Here is a 21,840-nt window from a genome sequence, read left to right as displayed (position 1 = left end):
GGTGTGCAAAGACATAGAAAACGCCACGCTCACGCCACGCAGCCAGTGTGTCGCCAGTCGTAGGGCGCCTGATGATTAAAATGTCAATGATTTCGATGATCAAAACATTAAAGTGAGTTAGCTCGCCAGTGACCGGAAGTGCCTGACCGGAAGTCTCGCACAAAATACCGTCAACTGGCTGCGTCCGTATTTCCGTTAAAAATAAGGTGAATACTGAAAGAGAGGACTGTGACTGCAACACATCGTCATGTGAACGACTTTTGGTACCGGTTTTGACATTTTCGCAATAAATAAATGATTGTGATTACACGTATGTTGTTTTTCTTCATAATTGTAGCCTATGTAGTTTTAAGAAATTGTTATGGGTAAGTTTAGGGGTAGGAGTAGGATTAGCTGCTAAAAAAAAATATTTTAATGCTATATTGTTAATAAAATGGCCATTTCCCTACACTCTGTACATTTTATCCTTTTTATATTCAGTATAAAATGGGTAACGTTATGTTTAGGTTGGGAGTAGGGTTAAGGGATCTTCCATTTATCTATAAAACGGTAAAAGGTAAATTATACAGATATCTTAATGATATGAAAGATTCGTAAATATTTAACGTTTTGTAGCTGTAAAAACGTAATAATGTTACGTTCAATTGTTGCAGATACATCCATATCATACGTTTCGGCATCTATCCAAACGTACAAAACGTACGTTTTCTATCTTTGAAAATTACGTATTGATACTACGTATTAACAATGAGACCAGGCTGGAATGTTTTAGTTAAGTTGCAGAACACACATGGTAAAAGTTTGTGATTTCAAAAATGTTTAAGCAGTAGCAGAGGATGTGGTAAGAGTCTGGTAATACAATGGAAATAAACAAGGCTTCCTTTTACAGTACAGTTGCACTTTACTTACTGAGTAAATTGTCATGTTTTCCTTGGTAACATTGCAGGACATACGAGGTAAAAAATTGTGACTATATGGAAAAGGGAATGATTCAGATTATATGGTACAATTCCGGTAATACCATGGAAATAAACAAGGCTTCCTTTTACAGTACAGTTTCACTTTACTTACTGAGTAAATTGTCATGTTTTCCTTGGTAACGTTGCAGGACATACGAGGTAAAAAATTGTGACTATGGAAAAGGGAATGATCAGATTATATGGTACAATTCCGGTAATACCATGGAAATAAACAAGGCTTCCTTTTACAGTACAGTTGCACTTTACTTACTGAGTAAATTGTCATGTTTTCCTTGGTAACGTTGCAGGACATGATACGAGTTAAAAAATTGTGACTATGGAAAAGGGAATGATCAGATTATATGGTACAATTCCGGTAATACCATGGAAATAAACAAGGCTTCATTTTACAGTACAGTTGCACTTTACTTACTGAGTAAATTGTAAAAACATCTGCAAGAACATACCCAGTATTTAAGATGTGCCATGAAATTAGGGAAAACTGTTCCTGCGGGGTAGTTACCAGTTAAGTGTAAGGTAAATTATTTGATAAACCCTCTATAAATGGGTGTAGCAATGAACAACAACTATGTAAGACAAGGTAATTTATTGGAAACTACCGTCTTAATTTCAAGATAGTAATAAATAAACATGGACTGTTACCAACATAACCCTAGGATAACTACAAACCTAACTTGAATTGATGGGTAATACTGGAGGTGTTTCTAAAAATTGGCTGCCTACATTCTGAGGAAGTACACAATTAAATCTGAGTTATTACCAACCTAAACAGGTAACAAGTACACAGTACTTTGTTGAGTTGATTAACAGTGGTGTTTTTTTTCCCTGGTAGTTTCTCTGTAATTGCATACTAATAACCTTAAGTAATTACACACTAAAATACTATAATTTACCATATGCTTGCCAGGTAAATACTTAGTAATTAGTTTGCAGTTTCTCTGCATTTACATACTTGTTACCTGTGGTAATTACCAATAACCAACTATAACTTACCATATATTTACCAGGTAAATACCTAGTAATTAGTTTGTAGTTTCTCTGCATTTACATACTTGTTACCTGTGGTAATTACCAATAACCAACTATAACTTACCATATATTTACCAGGTAAATACCTAGTAATTAGGGGACTGTAAAAGGAAGGGTTACCTGAATGGGTTCAAAGGAGTCATTAGTTCGCGACCGGGGCTCTCTCTCTCTCTGCTTGTTCTTTCAGTTAAATATGCGCCCTGTCACAAGCGCAGCAGTTCATCTACATTACTCACCGATCAAATAAGACATATTTTGTGTCTTTTACTTAGAATGTAAGGTAACATATTTGTGGTAGATATAAAATGCTTTAACTACCTTGGTAGTCCGGTGCCTTCGCGTTGTTATCTCTCTCTTCCATGTGGATTCCATCTGATCTTGCACACACCACAACTCGCTGTCGCCAAATCGTCTCCGCTGTCGCAAAACCTCAACTGTGCGCATGCGTCAGTGGAACCAGACGATAGGCTTAAATGTTTCCCGGCTTGACTGTTAAAAGCAGATGATTGGCTTTCCAGCGGGAGGGGCGGGACAATGTGCATACAACCGCCATCTTTGCCGTTACGGGTTTTCCTTATATAGTTGTATTGAGGATTGAGGAAGTGGCATGTCTCTTATATAAATTGTCTCTGACTATATGCACGGCCACTTCCTGGTTAAGATAAGTCAGCTCAGTCATTTCCAGTCAACTGTCCAAAATCAAGCGGCCGTGAAGATGTCTTTCTACACTCGGGAGGAAGGTTTGCCATGGCTGTTGCTTGCCTCTAGGGAGGTGGTTCAAGAAAGTACAGGGTTTAGCCCTAATGATTTAGTCTTTGGCCACACTCTGTACGTGGACCTTTGGCTGTCCTAAAGGATGGTTTGGACCTCAAGGAGCCACCAAAAGCCTTGTGTGATTATGTAAATGGTTTTAGGAGACGTCTTTATGAGGCGGGGAGGTTGGCCGGTGAGAAGTTAACAAACACTCAGTCTAAAAGGAAGGTATGATAAGCGAACTCAGCGTCGTGTTTTGGCAGTGGGTGATAAAGTGCTGGCTCTTCTGCCAGTTTTGTCATCTCCTTTGCAGGTGAAGTTTTCTGGCCCATACACTGTTGTCAGGAAGGTTTCAGATGTAAATTATGCAATTGCCACTCCGGACAGGAGGAAAAGTACCCAGTTGTGTCACCTTAACCTGCTTAAGCCATATCACGAACGTTCAGATGCATTCAAGTGTAAAACTGCTGTACAGCCTGTAGCTCTGAGTGACGCCAGTCTGTCTCCTGTTTTTTCTCTTGTTTCTCCGGTGGCAGCGCAGGAGCAAGAGGAGATCAGAGCTCCTGATGATGAGGTTTTGCGTGCGCGTTTGCACAATTCTGAGACATTGAAGCAACTTCCACAGTTGCTGCAACACTTGTCTGTGGACAAGTGTGCTGAGTTAATTAATTTAATTAATGACTTTCCAACTCTTTTCTCAGATACTCCGACTCAGACGCATCTCTTGGAACATGATATAGATGTTGGTGATGCTTCCCCAATCAGGCAGCGGTTTTATCGTGTTTCTCAAGAGAAGCGGAAGCACATTGACACAGAAGTAGAGTACCTTCTCGACAATGGTCTGGCTGAACCTTCTGCATCAGCCTGGGCATCACCATGCCTTCTGGTTAACAAGCCAGATGGTACCTTTAGGTTTTGCACCGACTATCGGAAACTTAATGCTGTCACAAAACCAGATAGTTTTCCGTTGCCTTGTATAGAGGACTGTGTTGACCAGGTTGGTGCCGCGACATTTCTTAGCAAATTCGATCTTCTCAAGGGCTACTGGCAAGTGCCTTTGACTGACCGTGCCAGAGAGGTGTCCACTTTTATCACTTCACAGGGGTTGTTCTCCTATAAAGTAATGAGTTTTGGGTTACGAAACGCTCCTGCCACGTTCCAGCGACTGATGAACACCGTGGTCGCTGGTCTAGAGGGTTGTGCAGTGTATTTAGACAATGTGGTGGTCTTTAGTGATACTTGGGGTGGACACTTGGACTTTATTAGAGCTCTGTTTCAGCGCCTTGCCCAGGCTCAGTTAACTATCAATCTCGCAAAGTGTGAGTTTTCGAGGGCGACGGTGACCTACCTGGGAAAGGTGGTAGGCCAAGGACAAGTGTGTCCTATACGGGCTAAGACTTTGGCCATAGATCAGTATTTGTCACCCACAAATAAAAAGGAGTTGATGAGGTTCTTAGGTATGGTGGGTTTTTATCGTTGTTTCTGCCCAAATTTCTCTTCAGTTGTTGCTCCGTTAACTGACCTATTGAAGTCCGGTGTCAAGTATAGCTGGACACCTGATTGCCAGACTTCCTTTGAGACTATTAAAGCTCTTTTAACCTCCTCACCTGTCCTTGCAGCGCCGCAGTTGAACCAGCCATTCAAGCTGCAAGTTGATGCTAGTCAGGTAGGAGCTGGAGCTGTTTTGCTCCAGGAAGATGAACGTAATGAACGTAATTTAATGTGAAGCTGGTGTAAAACCTGAGCAAAGACACGAGACATAAAATTGGAGCCTTGGTCAGTCTGGACAACCTTTGATATGCCAAATATAGAAAAAAACTGAGAAAGAGCCCTTACAATGGACCTAGTAGTAATAGAGCGTAGTGGGTAGGCAGCAGGATAACAGGTTACCTGACACATTACGGTCAGCAAAATACCTAGACCCACCTTTAGCACCAACTAATGGCCCTACACAGTCCAACTGTAAATATTCAAAAGGACCAGCCACAACAGGTATTGGATGCAAAGGTGCAGGCTTTATAACCTGATTGGGCTTTCCAGTCATCTGGCATATGTGGCAGGTTTTAATATAGGCCGCAACATCTTTCTTTAATTTAGGCCAATAGAAATGACGCATAATGCGATCATATGTCTTTCTCACCCCCAAATGCCCCAACATGTCGTGGGCAGTCTTCAGCACCAGCTGTCGAATGATGGTAGGCACAACAACCTGAAACCATGGTTCCCCCAGTGAAATGTTAGTTGAGGGTGTCCATTTTCTCACTAGCAAACCATCTAGAACAGAATAACCATGAGCCAAACTCTCAAAACACTCAGCAGGAACAGCTCGCTCAAACAACGAAGACAGAGATTGATCTGCATGCTGTTCCTTAACTAGGTCTTCTTGAGAAAGAGTCAAGGGAAAATCTGGTAAAGCAAACCTAGTCTTTTCTGCAGCAGCCTTAACTTCCAGGGCCTCCTCCTCAGCACAACTAGCAGCGCGAGTCACAGCACAAGCAGCAAACACCTGAGGTAACTCTTTAACACAGTCATCAGATTCATTCCTCAACTGAGGAGAATCAGTCACCACAGGAATAGGATTACTCTGCCAAACACGCCCGCCAGCCAGATTATTCCCTAATATAACAGACACCCCATCAACAGGGAGGGCAGGGCGTACTCCCAATTCAACCTCCCCCTCTACCAACTCAGAGTAGAGCACAACCTTGTGTAAAGGGACTTCTAAAGTATTAAGATCAATACCTCTCACCAAAAGAGATCTCCCAGACCTTGAGGAAGAAGAAAACGGCAAAATAGACTCCAAAATAAAGGACTCTGATGCTCCTGTATCACGCAAGATTTTTACAGGAAACTTCAAATCCATCTGAAATAAATGGAAAGTAATTAGGCTTCAGTTTGTTAAGAAGTACAACATCTGAATTAACAGGCGACACAGCCAAAGCAGCAGGTTTCACAAACGAAAAACGAGCTTTGTTCTTTGGCTTCAGCACTGGACAGTTCCCTTTCCAATGACCTTTCCCTTGGCAATAACGGCAAACTTGCTCTGCATCAGATGTAACACCTGACCGGTCTTGACTAACTGGTAGAGGATTAACGTTTGGAGTTTTATTACGAAAAGAAAACACGTCTCTTTGTCCATTTGCTGAACGCAGACGTTCTCCAAAATGATCTACCAAAACCGCAGCATCGGCCTCGTTCACAGCCTGTTTTTCAGCAATATATATCGCAACACGCTCTGGCAATGTGTTCTTAAATTGCTCTAAGACTATCAAGTCTGTCTTGTTGTCAACTGTTTGAACATTAGAGGCGACGCACCAGCGTTGGTATTGTAACCGCAAATCTCTCGCAAACTCAACATTGGTTTGATCTAAACGTCTTCGCATACCTCTAAACCGCTACGGTAGGCTTCTGGAATTAACTCGAATGATCTTAAAACTGACGCCTTTATAACCTCATAGTCTTTCGCAGAGGTGGGAGTAAGTCACACATGTGCAAGTCACAAGTAAGTCTCAAGTCTTAACCTTCAAGTCTCAAGCAAGTCCAAGTCAATTTTGTGAAAAGCAAGTCAAGTCAAGTCAAGTCAAGTCACTGCTTTATGTCAAGCAAGTCAAGTCAAGTCGTAGCTTGGGTCACAAGTCACTGGCAAGTCATACAAACGTTTGATGATTTCACTGAATTTATATATTAAAATAAGTTAAAACTACATAAGCTGTGGACTATGGTTTTATTTGCAATTTTTTTTTTTTTAAATATGCATTTCCACATACAGCTGAGTGGTTACTACAATAAAAATCTAAAAAATACAAAATAAATAAAATTTCAAACTACATAGCCTAAAATGTAAATGTAACTGAAATTAGGCCAACATTAAAGCATGAAAAATAAATATGCCTCAAACATTGCAGAAGACCATTAAAAGGTATTAAACAATTCACAATTTAAGTATAATGGTTCCTATGCCACCAAATGGCATTCTTCAAACTGGCATCCCCTTTATGGAACATGAACACATCCCAACAAGTTAGATCTTTCCTTTTTAACAAAAGAATAACAAGAAAAAAAACAGTAATAATTGAATTGACACTTACACTTACACCTGTCAATCAGATGGACACAAAACTTACACCTGTCAATCAGGTGGATTGACTATTGTACATTATTAATCTGTGTGAGTGAGTGATTTATTAATATTTGTGAATGAATGTGTGTGCATGTGTATGTGTGAAAAGTGTATTGTTTGCATGTCCATGGTTGTGTTTGACTGTGTGTGTGTGTGTGAGAGAGAGATAGAGAGAGAGAGAGAGAGAGAGAGAGAGAGGTGATTTCTCTGATTGAGTGTGATTGATTCATTAATATTTGTGAATGAATGTGTGTGCGTGTGTATGAGTGAAGAGTGTATTGTTTGTTTGCATGTGTGCATGGTTGTGCTTGCAAGTTTGAATTTTTGTTTTGTTTATTTGTGTATGCATGGTTCGGTTCGAAAGTCTGTATGTTTTTTTTCTTTGTATGTAGGTGTCTTTTTACAATCTTTTATGTGCATCCCCAAAAACTATCCAATTATTAGACACTGTACACATGCTATTATGCTATTAAAAGGACAACTCCGGCGCAAAATGAACCTGGGGTGTAATAACACATGGGAACCGACTCGAGTCGACCGTTCTCTGGGATTTGTTTTCATGATAATCGAATGTAAAGAGTTTTAGCTCTAAAAACTGATTAGCTTATAACGCTAGTATATGGGGCATAGAGTAAGTAAAAAGAAATCGCTAGTTAATACTACTAACAAGGCTCAAAATAGCCTCACACTAACACGGTAGCATAATGAGGGTGCTTGTTAGTGGTATTAACTAGCCATTTCTTTTTACTTACTCTATGCCCTATATACTAGCGTTATAAGCTAAACAGTTTTTAGAGATAAAACTCTTTACATTCGATTATCATGAAAACAAATCCCAGAGAACGGTAGACTGTACCAATGCATTATTAATTATTATTAAATTACAGTTAAATTTTTTTTATATTTCTTTTAACATTCAAGTCAACCCTGGGATAGCAGACTATATTGGTAGCATATAACTAGACAGTACAAAGGGATGCATGCAGGTAAGAAAAACTGGAATATGGCATATTTTAACATATTTTAACCCGATTTTCATTTTTGTTTTCAAGAAAATAATATTTTTTCTCTGTGCTTTTGTATGTAAGGGATTATTCAGATCATAAAAAAATCATTAATCCAAGGCACTCGAATATTATTAAAAATATATAGAAAGCCTTTATTTCATCATGGCTTTAATATTTTAAAATCAGGTGACAAGTACTTGCACAACTATGCGTTGCGGCTAATGAGTCTTTGTCAGGGTGTGTGACCAAAGCCCCTTTCACACAGAGATTCCGGAAAATACACGGATAAAGTGACCCAAGATTTGACCCGGGTTCGTTTGATTTAGGTTCATTCACACTGCCAGTGATTTTCCGGAATCAGAGAGTGCGTTCACACACAACCCGTAAAAATCCCGTAAAGACACGTGACATCGATGTGACTTGTAATGTCTTAGCAGCGTCTTAAGTTTGCTTATGAGCTGCGATTTGTGCACCCACGCGAAACCACGCTTGTGCATTTTTTTTTCTCTGATTTGATCATAAACTTGCGCATTACGTACCGTTCCTGCTGCGTCACGTGATTGTTGCGGTGCGTTCAAATACAGATATTTATTTTTAAAAAGACAAGTTATTTCGAGTCATTTACCTCAAGTCCGAGTCAAGTCTCAAGTCATGAATATCAAGTCAAAGTCAAGTCAAGTCTTTTATTAATATTTGTCAAGCAAGTCTCAAGTCCTAAAATTTGCGACTTAAGTCTGACTCGAGTCAAGTCATATGACTCGAGTCCCCCATCTCTGGTCTTTCGCATCATCAACACTGAGAGCGGATAACGCTCTCTGTGCTTTCCCCGTAAGAGTGCACTGCAGCATAAGAGCGCGATGTATATCAGGCCAATCCTGCGTGTCTGCCATCCTTTCAAATAACACGAAAAAAGTGTCAACATCCTTTTCATTAAATGAGGGAAGAAGCCGTAAACTATATAACTAAATGTCGAGCTTTGAATCCCCTGAACCAGGCATTCTCCCTTGTTTAATAAAATCAAAACGTTCAGCTTCGAGTTCAAGCTTTTGCTGTTCTAGTACTCGTTAAGCACGTTCATTTTGTTCGTTTAGACGCAACCTATCCATTTGCATTTGATGTTCCAACTTACGATTTTCTAACTGTAAGAGTAACAATTCTTTTTGTTCAGCAAAGGTTACATTTTCAGCATGACTTGGAGTCGGAGGAATTTTTTCATCATCATCCTCAGATGCATCGCCAGACGTTACTAATAAACCCTTAGCGCACAAGGCTGCACTCACTATACTTTTTATCTCTTTTTTATATCGCTTACTCGTAAGCTCTATGTTATGATGACTAGCAAGTTCTATTAATTGTTCTTTTGTCAATGCATTTAACAAAACCTTCGAGGGTTTCTCCACAAACGTTTCGACCGGTGACGCCATTCTTCATACAATTAAGATTGCTATTATCATGAACTCAAATGAACATACCATATTACAGTCTGTACGGTCTAAATGAATTAAACATGAGCCGGGAAGGCCAGCGACATTTCCAAAAGCCAAATAACCATTCCCCTTAAGCATACAAAAAATACCCCATACAATTTAACTAGACGCGGATCTTCAAACAGGTCTGCGGTGGGATGGATTAAACACAAAGCCCGCAAGAATGGCTAAACAACCAGTAATCTGGCGATTTCCCCAATACCTCGGTAGTGCCCCCGAGACTAATGCTCTAGCCACAGACCTGTTCAAAAACAAAAAAACACACGTCCCACAAAACACGCAACCTACAGTGTAAGCACAAAAAGAAAGGTTATGGCTAATTGATTAAATGCATATCGCTGAACTTACCCTCCATGTCCGACATTCCCGTATAGCCTCCAATTACAATAGAAAGCCTATTGTCCTGGCTCCAACAAGAAAACAAACATTTATATTAGTGCTCCGACCGACTGTTCGACAGCGCAGCTTTTCCTTTGTTTAAATTACCTTGAAATCGCCAACAAAACGGCGGATTCAATAACGGAGATACGCCTAGTTAAGATGTCTAAACGCGAGCGTCCCGTCGGCCTACTTCAAGAACAATAGACGCCATTTAAAGTGTAGGCAGAATTATGTTTTGACGAGCCCCCACTTTGTTACTACTGGCTCTCAAATAGTAACAAAAGAGCAGGAGAGAGTTCGACAAACAAATGTCTAAAGATTTATTATTTAACACAAAAGTTTACATAACTGAGATTCAACTTAAAGCAACAATTCAAACACAAAGCAAAGCCGCTCTCTCCCGCACGCCGTGCCATAACCAAGCCCTCTTTATGCCGTCAGGCTGGGACACGCCTCGCGTGCTGGCACATCCCATCAATTAAGCACAGGACCTGACCTAGAATAGCAACAAGACACGGAAATACAGAACAGGAGAAATACATACATTGCTGGATGTAACACTGCCTTCAGGATTTACCTCAAGTCAACATCAATGATGTACACCGCCTTATTCAGGAAAACTCCAAGGTTTCGTCCAGTAAACGGGAAAAAGGATTTAAGTTGTACATATCCAGTTATATTCATGACTGTGAAGGTAAGTTATCGATTATCAAGACTGCTGTTATGATGTTGTTTACGAGATAGAATCGCTAGCAAACATCCAAACAGTTAACATAGTGTTTAACATTAGTTGTCAGCATTTAAATGTACAATTACGTGTCTAGGTACTCTCCCATGATAACCAGGCTCGACATATACACTAGTATGTTGTTAAATAACATGAAACTGTAAAATACCACAATCGTTACTTAGCTGCTGTCTGTAACTTTTTTTTATTTAAAAAATGTACACAATTTATATGACGAGCGAGTACATCATGAATCCATTTTCCAAACCGTGCTTTTGTCTTATCCTGAATCACTACACAGTACACACCTATAATAGTGTTTATATTGGGACTATTTTAGACCAGTCGGCTTGTATCACTATGTATGGACTGGAGTAACCATACCTGCGTGACTCGCCATAGACAAACATAGAGAAGTAGCTCCGGCTACAATGTTCTTCCGCAAGACGCATGCAGTTCTGTTTATTAACCGCTAGAGTGCCAAAGGTTACAGACTTTCCCTTTTGAATGATGTACTCTTATCTGTATGACCATAAATAACAGCAGGCAGTATTAAGATGTTTCCACTGCTGAGGAAAAATGAGAGACCACACAACTTGAGTGTAGGGAAATGAGATCAGATTCAGTGTAATAAGGTTTACAGTGTCTGCTCTGTAGGAATAAAAAAATAAATAAAAAATAGTGTGTATATATATATATATATATATATATATATAGAAGAAATGGGAAGTTGTTTTACTACATGCATGTGTAAAACTTTTTTCAGACTGGTTTATGATCACTGTAATCGACACATTACATGAACCTTTAATTAACACTGTGTGTATGTATTTTATGTATGTTTTCAGGAGCAACCTGTATAAGGGGCCGCTCACATATCGCGTCTTTTGCGCGCGCAAGTTCGTTATTTCAAATGTAGCCGCGCTATTATATCTCATAATGGAAGCGACGCGGTCGCGGTGCGACGCGCTCGTTTTTTCCAAGCGCGTCCGCGCCGCATCGAGATAAAAACATCTCAACTTTTCAGAATGCCGCAAGCGCACCGCAGGTCACGTGACAAGAACCAAGCTTAGCAACGACAGACGCCTCCGGAGCGCAACCACCCGAGCGCTTTGGAAAAAAGGAGAACGCGGCGCGCCTAGCGTTTTCGACGCGTTTTTAGGCGCGATATGTGAGCGGCCCCTAAAGCTGCCTGTAACCTGACCTTCCAGAAATGTCAGTTCTACGGGTGAAGGATATTTACGAAGGCATGTCAAGAGAAACTGCTCCTTTAATAGCCACCATGGGGATTTCAGGGGATGTGCCTTTAGTGGACAGTGCTTTTGGAAAAGTCCAAGAAGGGAGTTTACTCTCCTATCAACTTCCAGCATGGAGCCCACCAAAGACCTGTCCACATAGCACTGCACCACCACGACCATACTTACCCCTGGATGGCTACTGTCTAGGTCCCTCAGAGTGCTGTTTTGTGTTGACTCACCATCAGCAGCTGCACATGACTTCTCTGGCGTTACAGGCCCAGTAGTAATGCCGAAAGACAGGCAGACCTAAACCACCCTCCTCCATGGATTTCTGTAAATGGGCCTTTGAAATACGGGCGGGCTTGGAGGCCCAGATGAAGGGCATGATAATAGAATCTAATGTCTTGAAAAAGTTTAAGTAGTGAGGAAGATGGGTACATTCTGAAATAAATAAGTAAATTTTGGGAGCACGACCATTTCAACAATGTTGACATGGCCAATCAATGAGAGGGGGAGAAGTTTCCACTTATCTATCATACTCTTAAGCTTGCCAATCAGATCCATATAATTAAGTTTAAAAAGAAGTTTAGGATTTCTGGGGATGTTAATCCCCAGGTAGGAAAAATGTTCATGGGAGACTTTGAATGGCAGATTATGAAGAAAACTGGAGTCAAGACCATTAGATAGAGGCATAAAAACAGATTTCTCCCAGTTTATAGTAAATCCAGAGAGTCGTCCAAAGCCATCTATCATATTAAGAAGGGGTGAAAGGGAAGCTTTTACATCTGAAAGGGTCAGAATTATATCATCTGCGTATAGACCGATGGTGCACTCGGATGTGCCGCAACTTATACCGGAGACTTGGGGGTTGGCTCTAATAGCTATGGCCAGTGGCTCAAGAGCTAAAGCAAAAAGCATTGGAGAGAGGCAGCAGCCCTGCCTGGTACCGCGGTGTAAAGGGAATGGTGGAGATCTTTCGTGGTTGGTTAAAACCGAAGATTGGGGACCAGCATACAGCATTTTTAATATATGCATAAATTTTGACCCAAACCCAAATTTTTCAAGAGCCGCGAACATGTATTTCCACTCCACCTGATCAAAGGCCTGCTGGGCATCAAGAGAGATCACAGCAGAGTGGGGCAATTTAGTTGAATACATTAAATTAAGCAAACACCTCGTGTTTGAGAAGGAAAATCTATCGGGGATGAAACCTGATTGATCAGGATGAATCAAAGTTCCAATATATTTTTTTAGCCGGTTGGACAGGACTTTAGCTATAATTTTTTGGTCAGAGTTGAGCAGAGATAGGGGACGATACGAAGAGACATTTGTTTCGTCTCTGTCCTTTTTTAATAGGACACAGATATGAGCGTCGTAAAGAGTATGAGGGAAAATACCCTTTTTCACTGAGCAATTGACCATCCGAAGCAGGAGGGGGGCGATAACGTCAATGAATTCAATCCCAAATCCATCTGGACCGCATGCTTTGCCACCGGGAAAAGAACGAATTGCGTATCTGATCTCCTCCATTGTAAATTCAGACTCCAATTCGAGTCTTGCAGACTCAGAAAGGACTGGAATGTCTAAAGTATGGAGAAAATTGGTAATATCTGTATCCGTGGCAGTAGATCTGGAAATATATAACTGGCTGTAAAAATGTAAAAATCTGTCGTTAATCTGCTTGTGATCAGTTAATAGCTGACCTGTGGAGGAGGAAATTTTATGTATCGCTCTATCAGATATGACGCCCTTCAGTTGCCTAGCGAGCAATTTATCAGCCTTCTCACCCAGCTCAAAGTGCTTCTGTTTAAGTTTACGAATAAAGTTCCCAACCTGTTCGCCCAGAATATGGTTGTATTCATATTTCACTTTCAAAATAGAGCTAAGTGTATCTTCAGAACCTGAATTTCGATAATCCTCCTCCAGTTTAGCTAGTTCCGCCTCAATATCAGTGCGATGCTTGAGCCTCGCTCTTTTGCGAGAAGATTGATACGAGATGATGTGCCCTCTTAACACGGCTTTAAACGACTCCCACAAAGTAGAATCTGAGACAGCACCGTTATCATTATTGAGCATAAAATCAGCAATCTTGGTTGATATATAGCCACTGAACGTGTCATCTAAATATAGAGAGGGGTTGAATTTCCAGCTATATTGAGGGGCATAAAGTTTGAAGTCAATCACCAATGAAAGGGGCGCATGGTCAGAGATTAAGATACTATGGTAAGTTGAGCTTATTACATTTGAAATAAGTCTGGAGTCAACCAGCACATAATCAATTGTAGTGAAACTGCCATGCACGGAGGAGAAAAAAGAAAATTTCTTTTCTAAGGGGTGTTGGTGCCTCCATATGTCAACCAAATCCAGAGAATTGGCAAGGTTATTGAGAAAAGAGACCGATTTCAATAATGGGGCCACGGATGAGGAGGACCTATCCAATATCGGATTGAAATAACAATTAAAGTCGCCGCCGATAATTATGTTGAAATCATTATATTCTGTGACAAGGTTGAATATTTTACAGAAAAAATCGGGGTTATCGAAATTTGGGGCATAAATGTTTAAGAGAACTAAAGGGACTGAGTTAACCGTACCCGTGACAAGTATGAACCTCCCACCTGGATCGGTAGTCTGCGATCTGAAAACAAATGGGATGGTTCTGCGAACAAAAATGGCAACCCCCCTCGCCTTGGAGGAAAAGGTGGTACACCTGTGACACCCACGCAGATCTTAAGCGCCTCTGCTCTGAAGGTTGGATATGGGTCTCATGCAAAAATACAATATCAGATGATAGGGACTTCAAATGTGAGAATACTTTGCCACGTTTAATAGCCCTACCCATACCCCTACAATTCCAAGTAGTAAAAGTGATGTGACTCATCCTTGACTTAAGTGAGTGAATGACATGGATCTATGTGGAGGATCATAAAATAAAATTTGACACGTGGCATACAAAGGGCTGGCAAAACAAAGAGTAAAAAAAATATATATATATATATATATAGAGGAAGAAAAGCAAATGAAAAACCCACAGAACCCAAACCCGCTAAAAGAACTAAGCGGTACATCCCACTAGCTAACAAGGAGGCTGCCGGGTAACAGAGCCGGCCAAACTACCCACAGAAAGCCCACTTACCATGGGGCCCCGTGCACATCTCCAACACATTAACAAATGTTTAAATTGCACCCACAAGAAGTACTCAGTCAGCGATATTCAGAACACACGCTGATATAAACAGTGCAGCATATAAAATATCATACTTAAGAAAATAAGGAGAAAAAAACACAGGGAAGTGTGTGCATAAATGACAAAATTGTCCCAGTTGTAGGTTTGTGTACCCGAAAACGCACACTGTGTGAAACGCTATTTAAACACATAACGTTACTATATGCTGCAACAACGTCCAACTGAAAGTAAAAGTTAGACTAGAACCTTTATCAAAACGAAGAATAGGAAAATATCCAGTCCGAAAAAAATAAAATATATATATATATAAATATATATATATAAATAAACGCATATATGACATTGCATATAGTTATATATATATATATACATTACGATACACAAAGATAGTAACATCATATAAGAGTTTAACTTATATTTAAGAGTCATTCACTGGGTCTAGAGTTGGCAAACCGTTCAGCATCAGCTGGAGACACAAACATCTTCGTAGTGTTGTTGTAGTCGACATGGAGCTTGGCTGGAAAACGTAGGGAACATTTAGCACCAGCCTCGGTCAGCCGCTTCCTCACACTTGTATAGGCTTGCCGCTGTGCCGAGACTTCCGCCGTGTAGTCAGGGAAAATGGAGACTCTCTCACCGTGATAGTGCAGGGGTACTTTTTGACGGCTGAGTCGCAGTATGTCGAACACGTCCCGATCGTGGTGGACCTTTGCAATGATGATCTGGGGCCGCTCGTTAGGTTGAGGCTTCGGTCTCAGGCTACGGTGGGCACGGTCTATTTTCACAGGTCTGCTAAAGTTGTCTTGGCCGAGTAACTCTGGGATCAGCTTAGAAACAAAGTCAGTAGGGCTGCCTTTCTCTTCCCCTTCTTTAATGCCAACAATCCTGACATTGAGTCTGCGGGAGCGGCCCTCCAAGTCGTTCACTTTCGCCTTGAGGAGACCGTTAGCCACCTGCAGCTCTTTGCACGTAGCTTCCAGGGCTGTCACGCGGCTGTCGTTAGCTGACAAAGCTTCATCGAAATCATCAAAGCGGCGCTCAGTTTCATGGTTTTTTTTCTGAAGCGAAGTTAGCGTTGCTTCGATTGCGTCGAGGCGGTCCTCTAGAGATTTCTTTAAGCCATCCACGAGAGAGGTGATTTTCGCGAGCTCAGCCCCATGGCTAGCAATACCAGCTAATATCGCATCGTTGCTGGCGGCCGACGGACTCGTCTTGGCTGTATCCCTCTGACTAGGTTACTAGGTAACTAGGTTACAGCACTGTTTTAAGGGCAAGTCAGCGTAAAATAAAGTTAAAGTGCAATAATATGAAAGTAAAATTAAGGAGATGTCACGGAGCACTCCAAAAACAGGTCTACTCCATCACTGCGCACGAGCGCCCCCACAATTGCAGTCTCTTTTAACTAGACACTAGTAGATATCGAGATTTGATTCATTGTACAGGCCTTTTGATTTATTCATTCAAAAATAGCCAAATTCCGTGACGTCCTGCTTTATATAGCAAGTTCCATTTGTGACTGGATTCTGCGATTCGATCCGTCGCTTCACAAACACAGACGGGGTGAATTTATGAATGAAAGTGTGAAAGTTCTGACACAAAACGAAGTTGTTACGTATCCTCTTTTTACGTATCCGTATACTTTTTAAGTGGGTATACGGAAATCCATGGCCTTTTCTAGTGGGTATACGGCGTATACCTGCGTATCACGTAGACTACACCACTGGATTTAAGCACGTCAGACTTTATATGGATGTTTTTTCTTAGCACTTTTAATGATAAAGGCGTTAAACGTTACTCGATTCAGTCTGCCTATCCTCTCAGCCGCTATACTGCAGTAGCGCGCACTCTTCAATTGCACGCGCAAATGCGCCGGCGCGCGCTGTATCACTTCACTAAAGTGCAAAAGACATACGAGAATGCAACGTCGTAAATTAGTAAGTTAAGAAATAAAAGTAAAATACCAATAAATTACGTTATTGGTACGTCATGTGTGTTGCTATTTATCAGGAGCAGTTTCCATGTTTCTTTACCAGTTCTTCTAAGTATTGTGTATCACCATGGTAGCCTAATTGTTGTTTGTTTCCATAACAAAATGCCACTTACTGGTTATGTTGTATATTTTTATATGACTGTGGTGGCTCATACCAAGATTGTATTAACAAAAACTAGTTTGGGACTCCTATTTAATAGCTTAACCTCGCAGTGCCTACTGTTTATCAGTATTTGTCATATTCTTAAAAAAATTTTTTGTATGTTAAGTAAAGGGGGACAGAACTTTTTGTGTCATTTTTGTGTAAACAAATGTATTATAATAGGCCTATATAATTCCTTAAAAGGTGGGTTGCGGCTTGATGACCATGGGGAAATGTGGGTCCCATGGCCAAACTATTCAAAACGTCATTCAATGTTGTGATAATCGTAATTAATAATCGCAATTACAATTTCAAGGGAATAATCGACAATTATAATTTTTATCATAATCGTTCAGTCCTACTTTCTTCAAATAAAATGTGAATGCATTTGACATTAATTGTTGTTTACTTGTTTGTTTATATCCATAATTAATTGATACCTGATTCCCTTACAAGAATTTTTGGCTAAAAAGTCACTGAATCGATTTCAGGTCACTGAATCGTTTCGGATCGTATCGTTCTAAATGAACCAATATCGTCCTTGAATCGTATCGACAACCACGAATTGCGATACGAATCGAATCATTGTTAAAACGAATCGTTACACCCCTAATTTTTAGTGAATAGATTTTAAAGGTGCCTTGTGTAAAAATAAATAAATTCATACTCCACATTCCATACCAGATGGGGGCAGTATACCTCCAGAAAGTGAGTTGGTCTACTCTAGAGTATGAATATCTTCAAGCTACTCCCCTTCACCTTTACCAGTGAATATGTTCATATTCGTTTTGTTCATATTACATTTTTATTGTTAGTTTGAATTACATTAATTTGACAGACAGCATTCGCTGATGTTGACCAAGCTAGCGCCAACGTAACCAGAGCTTCCAACTCTCACGCATTAACCGTGAGACACACGCAAACACTTTTCACACGCTCTCACCCCACACATCAATTTTCTCACGCACAGAAAAATCGCGAAGCAAAGAGGACACGGATACCGACAGACTAGACAGAGCAGGTTAGTTATGATATTAAAAAAAATCTCAGCTCTCAGATTCTGTCAATTTTATCACGCAATTCAAACAATAAATACCGTTTTGGCACTTGTAAATGTTACACGACAGATCCCTAGCGCACGTAAACCGAACATCTCTACTAGCTAATAATAGTAAAAAAACACGAACACTGAAAGATACAGTAACGTTAGGCTACAACTTACCAAAATGTATTCCTCATACATAATATCGACCAATCAGTGTTTTTTATCAGCGTGAAGAGGTCAGTAACACAGCTGGAGAACAATTATGTCAGATTTACCTCAGGAAAGCCATTTAATATACATAATATAGGTCACGTAGTTGGCAAGAAAAAAAGAGCAATAGAGATTGTGCTATGTGTACTATATTACAATACTGTATTTATGAATGTTACATACGTTTATCGAACAGCCTTCGATACATTTCTATGTTATAACTTCCCGAAAATCTACACACACATATAAAACAAACTTCTAACGAAATACTAACAGCATCTTACTTACCAATCCAAAAGAAATGTTGCAAGTTTGGAGTCAAACCTCATTTTTTTCATGTCCATTAGTTGTCTCCAGCGATGGAAAGCAGTGCCAATGTTTACTCTGGTTCTGTTCCTTTTTTATCAGATTTTATTTGAATGTAGTAGTGGGGCTGTAGGCTACTTCAGGAAGAGGAATAGTTAATCTATTGCCTGTAAGGACTGACAGATCACAACACAATTACATGTATATGTATATGTATATGTATATGTATATGTATATGTAATTGTCAAAACTGGTAGGTGTACAGTACAGTTACAACAACAGACATCTGATGGTGTGGAATTTATTTCCATTCATTCTACATTCAATTCTAAAAGTGCTAGGTTTGGTCATAAGGTGAACATCCTGGCTTCAGAAAGTAAAAGTCCAACCATGTATTGAACAAGTATATGATAGGATGCATAAATTCTGTAGCCGGAGAGTTTGGTCATAATAGCACAGACGACAGACCTACCATGGAAGCACTTTGCTTTTCAGATTCAACGTTTGCAGTTCCTGTTATGGTTACCCGAACCATGAATCTCAGTGATGGTTCAATGACCTGCCAAAACCGCATCAGATGATCATAAGATGAAAACCTGTAAATAGTGAAAATGTCAAAGCATTGGCATTTCTTGCATTTAGCACCATACATATTATTACATTTATAGGTTCTTATTTTGACAGTGCACACCAGGTCAGAGGTGAACCTGAAGTTGGAAGTGACTTGCACTGGTCTATTTGACATGCTGATTATATTTAATCTTCAATGTTTGTGGTTTGGACACCCTAGTGCAAAAAAAACCTAAACCAAAATGTTTTTAAAATATATTTATTTCATACTAAGTATACTACAAATCGATATTTACTGACATAATGCTTGAAACTTACTGATATAAATATTACAATTAAACTTTATTTGGAGTACTTCTTTATTGCACGATGCACATTAAGCCTAAAAAGTGTTTTAATATTAAATATTATTTTATTTTAAATATAATTTGTAAAGATAGTATGATCACTGTATAATATCAGTCTTTAAATGCAAGATATTTAAAGTGTGTTTAAAGTATAATGCGTTTTTATTAAATTAAATATTTCTACATACCTGGTGTAGAAACGGATGTCACTGTCAGAACCTATAAATCGCTGTAGCCCAAAAAGCTGTTTGAGTGACATCTGTTCCATCTGCTGCCTCACATGGACGATTTCTTCGTGAAGCCTTTCGTTTTCTTCCAGAACCGAGTCAACAAACGCGGGCTGCGGTGCTGTGCTGTAATCGTGGTCGTTGGTAGATATACGTTCAGAATATTCCCCAGTTTCCATACTCTCTGGTCTCGTTCTCCTTTCCCAAACCCCAAGCCTTCTCTCTCCAAGAGAGTAATTATCCCAAGGAAACAGTACATGTACGGCACCAGACTTCAGCCTTCGCCTCCCTCCGACTTCAGCAGGCTCCTTGAGCTCTTCTGGCACAAAGTGCCGACTGCACACGCGTGTATGGTGAGATATAATTAAATTGTCTCTTCTTAAATTTATTATCCATTTCTTTCTCTGTTGTACGTCGGAAGGGAAAGTATGAAAACTAATGACTGAATTGAATTTCGCTGAGGACGAACACTGAGGGACACAACAGTGCTCAGCTGACGTTCCCTCACAGTGCTGAAATTTAAATGCCTTTTTCATTTCCATTAACTTTAGTGGTTTTTAATAAAGTTTGAACTAGAAGTTATTTATTTAATTTATTATTTATTCAATACGTGAAAATAAAGTAATGATAACTTGAGCCTCAAGGAGTCTTTACCTCACGGATTTGAAGGTGCCGCCCACTAACCTAAAAGTACCACAACATCAAATGACCTTCCACCGGAAGTTTACGGGCTGACTTATCTTTATGCGGAAGTTCTAAAGAACGCTCTGTGCATATAGTCCATTCTGGTCCTCAAATTAGATTGACAGAGTGGTGTTCCAAGAGTGCTCAGCCATTTCTCAAAGTGCATTTTTGTTTGTATTTGTGTTCCTGTGGACTTGTGAAACATTGTCAGTCACTGCCCAAGTACTGTTCCAATTCAAAGTTCACATCTAGCCAAGTACTGTTCAAATCCCCAGATGTGGTCTTGCTCCACCACTTTTAATGAGGATGCATATGGAGGTGAATTGTGCAGACTTGAGAGAGCCAAGTATCCCAGAATGCATTTCACACCAATTAGCGAGCGGCAATGCAGGATAAAACCTACATAATTTTCAAAATACTGTTTTTGTGTCACAAAATATATGAACAGTTTATGGATGAGATTGTGGTTGTTTAAACAATCTATTTATATTTATTAACCAGTCAAGTGCTTTTGAAATTTTATGCAGAGATTTACTGTGGTGTGAGTGTCACAATGTATGGGTGATGTCCCCTGGGTAGCCACTAGAGGTCCTCTTCCCCCACAGGTGTCAGTCACTATTAGACTACAATCCCCATCACCCTTGTCTGACTCATTATTCATTATCACACTCAGCTGTTCCCACTCACCTTGTTAGTGTCTGTCTATTTATACCCTGTCTATTTTATCACTTGTTCTGGAATCCTTGTATTGTGTCACCCGCATCTCAGAGTCTGTCTTGGTTTGTTTATTTGTTTGTTTATTGGTTTGGACTGATTTACATGGATTATGACCTTTTACCTTTTTGTGGATATGATTACGGATTACCCAAAATAAAGCTGCACTTGGAATTCACCCTTTTGTGTGCGCGTCGTGACAGAAGGATTCCAGCCAAATGAAGAAATCCAACAGCACAGGTATTTGTACCCCTCGTCGGTTCACCTGGAACGAGAGGGAGAGAGTAGGGAATTTATTTTCCTTATGCCAGCAGGGCCGGACGGTGGAAGAATTGAGGGTGATTTTTATTTTTTTATTTTTTTTATTTATTTATTTTTTTGTACTCTCTCCAGTGGGATGGGATATAGTGACACGGCAGTTAAAGACATTTTTAATAATTGCCTTGATGATACCTTGCCGGCCTGGGAAATGAGGGGACTGGAGATCTTGGACTTTGACAGGTTTGTCCAATACCTTCATTTCTGCAGCATGAGGGATATATCAGTTGGGCTTAGGGTTCCAGAAAGAGTGGCCAACTCGACTCCGGTGTCACCAGATAAGATGGCTGCCGCCAAGCCTGTGTCTCCGATCAAGATGGCCGCCGCCGAGCCTGTGTCTCCGATCTAGATGGCCGCCGCCGAGCCTGTGTCTCCGGA

Source organism: Rutilus rutilus (assembly GCF_951802725.1).
Source record: "Rutilus rutilus genome assembly, chromosome: 11".
In the NCBI taxonomy this organism is placed as follows: domain Eukaryota; kingdom Metazoa; phylum Chordata; class Actinopteri; order Cypriniformes; family Leuciscidae; genus Rutilus; species Rutilus rutilus.
The sequence above is the reverse complement of the archived record's forward strand: the minus strand, read 5'-3'. Positions refer to the sequence as shown.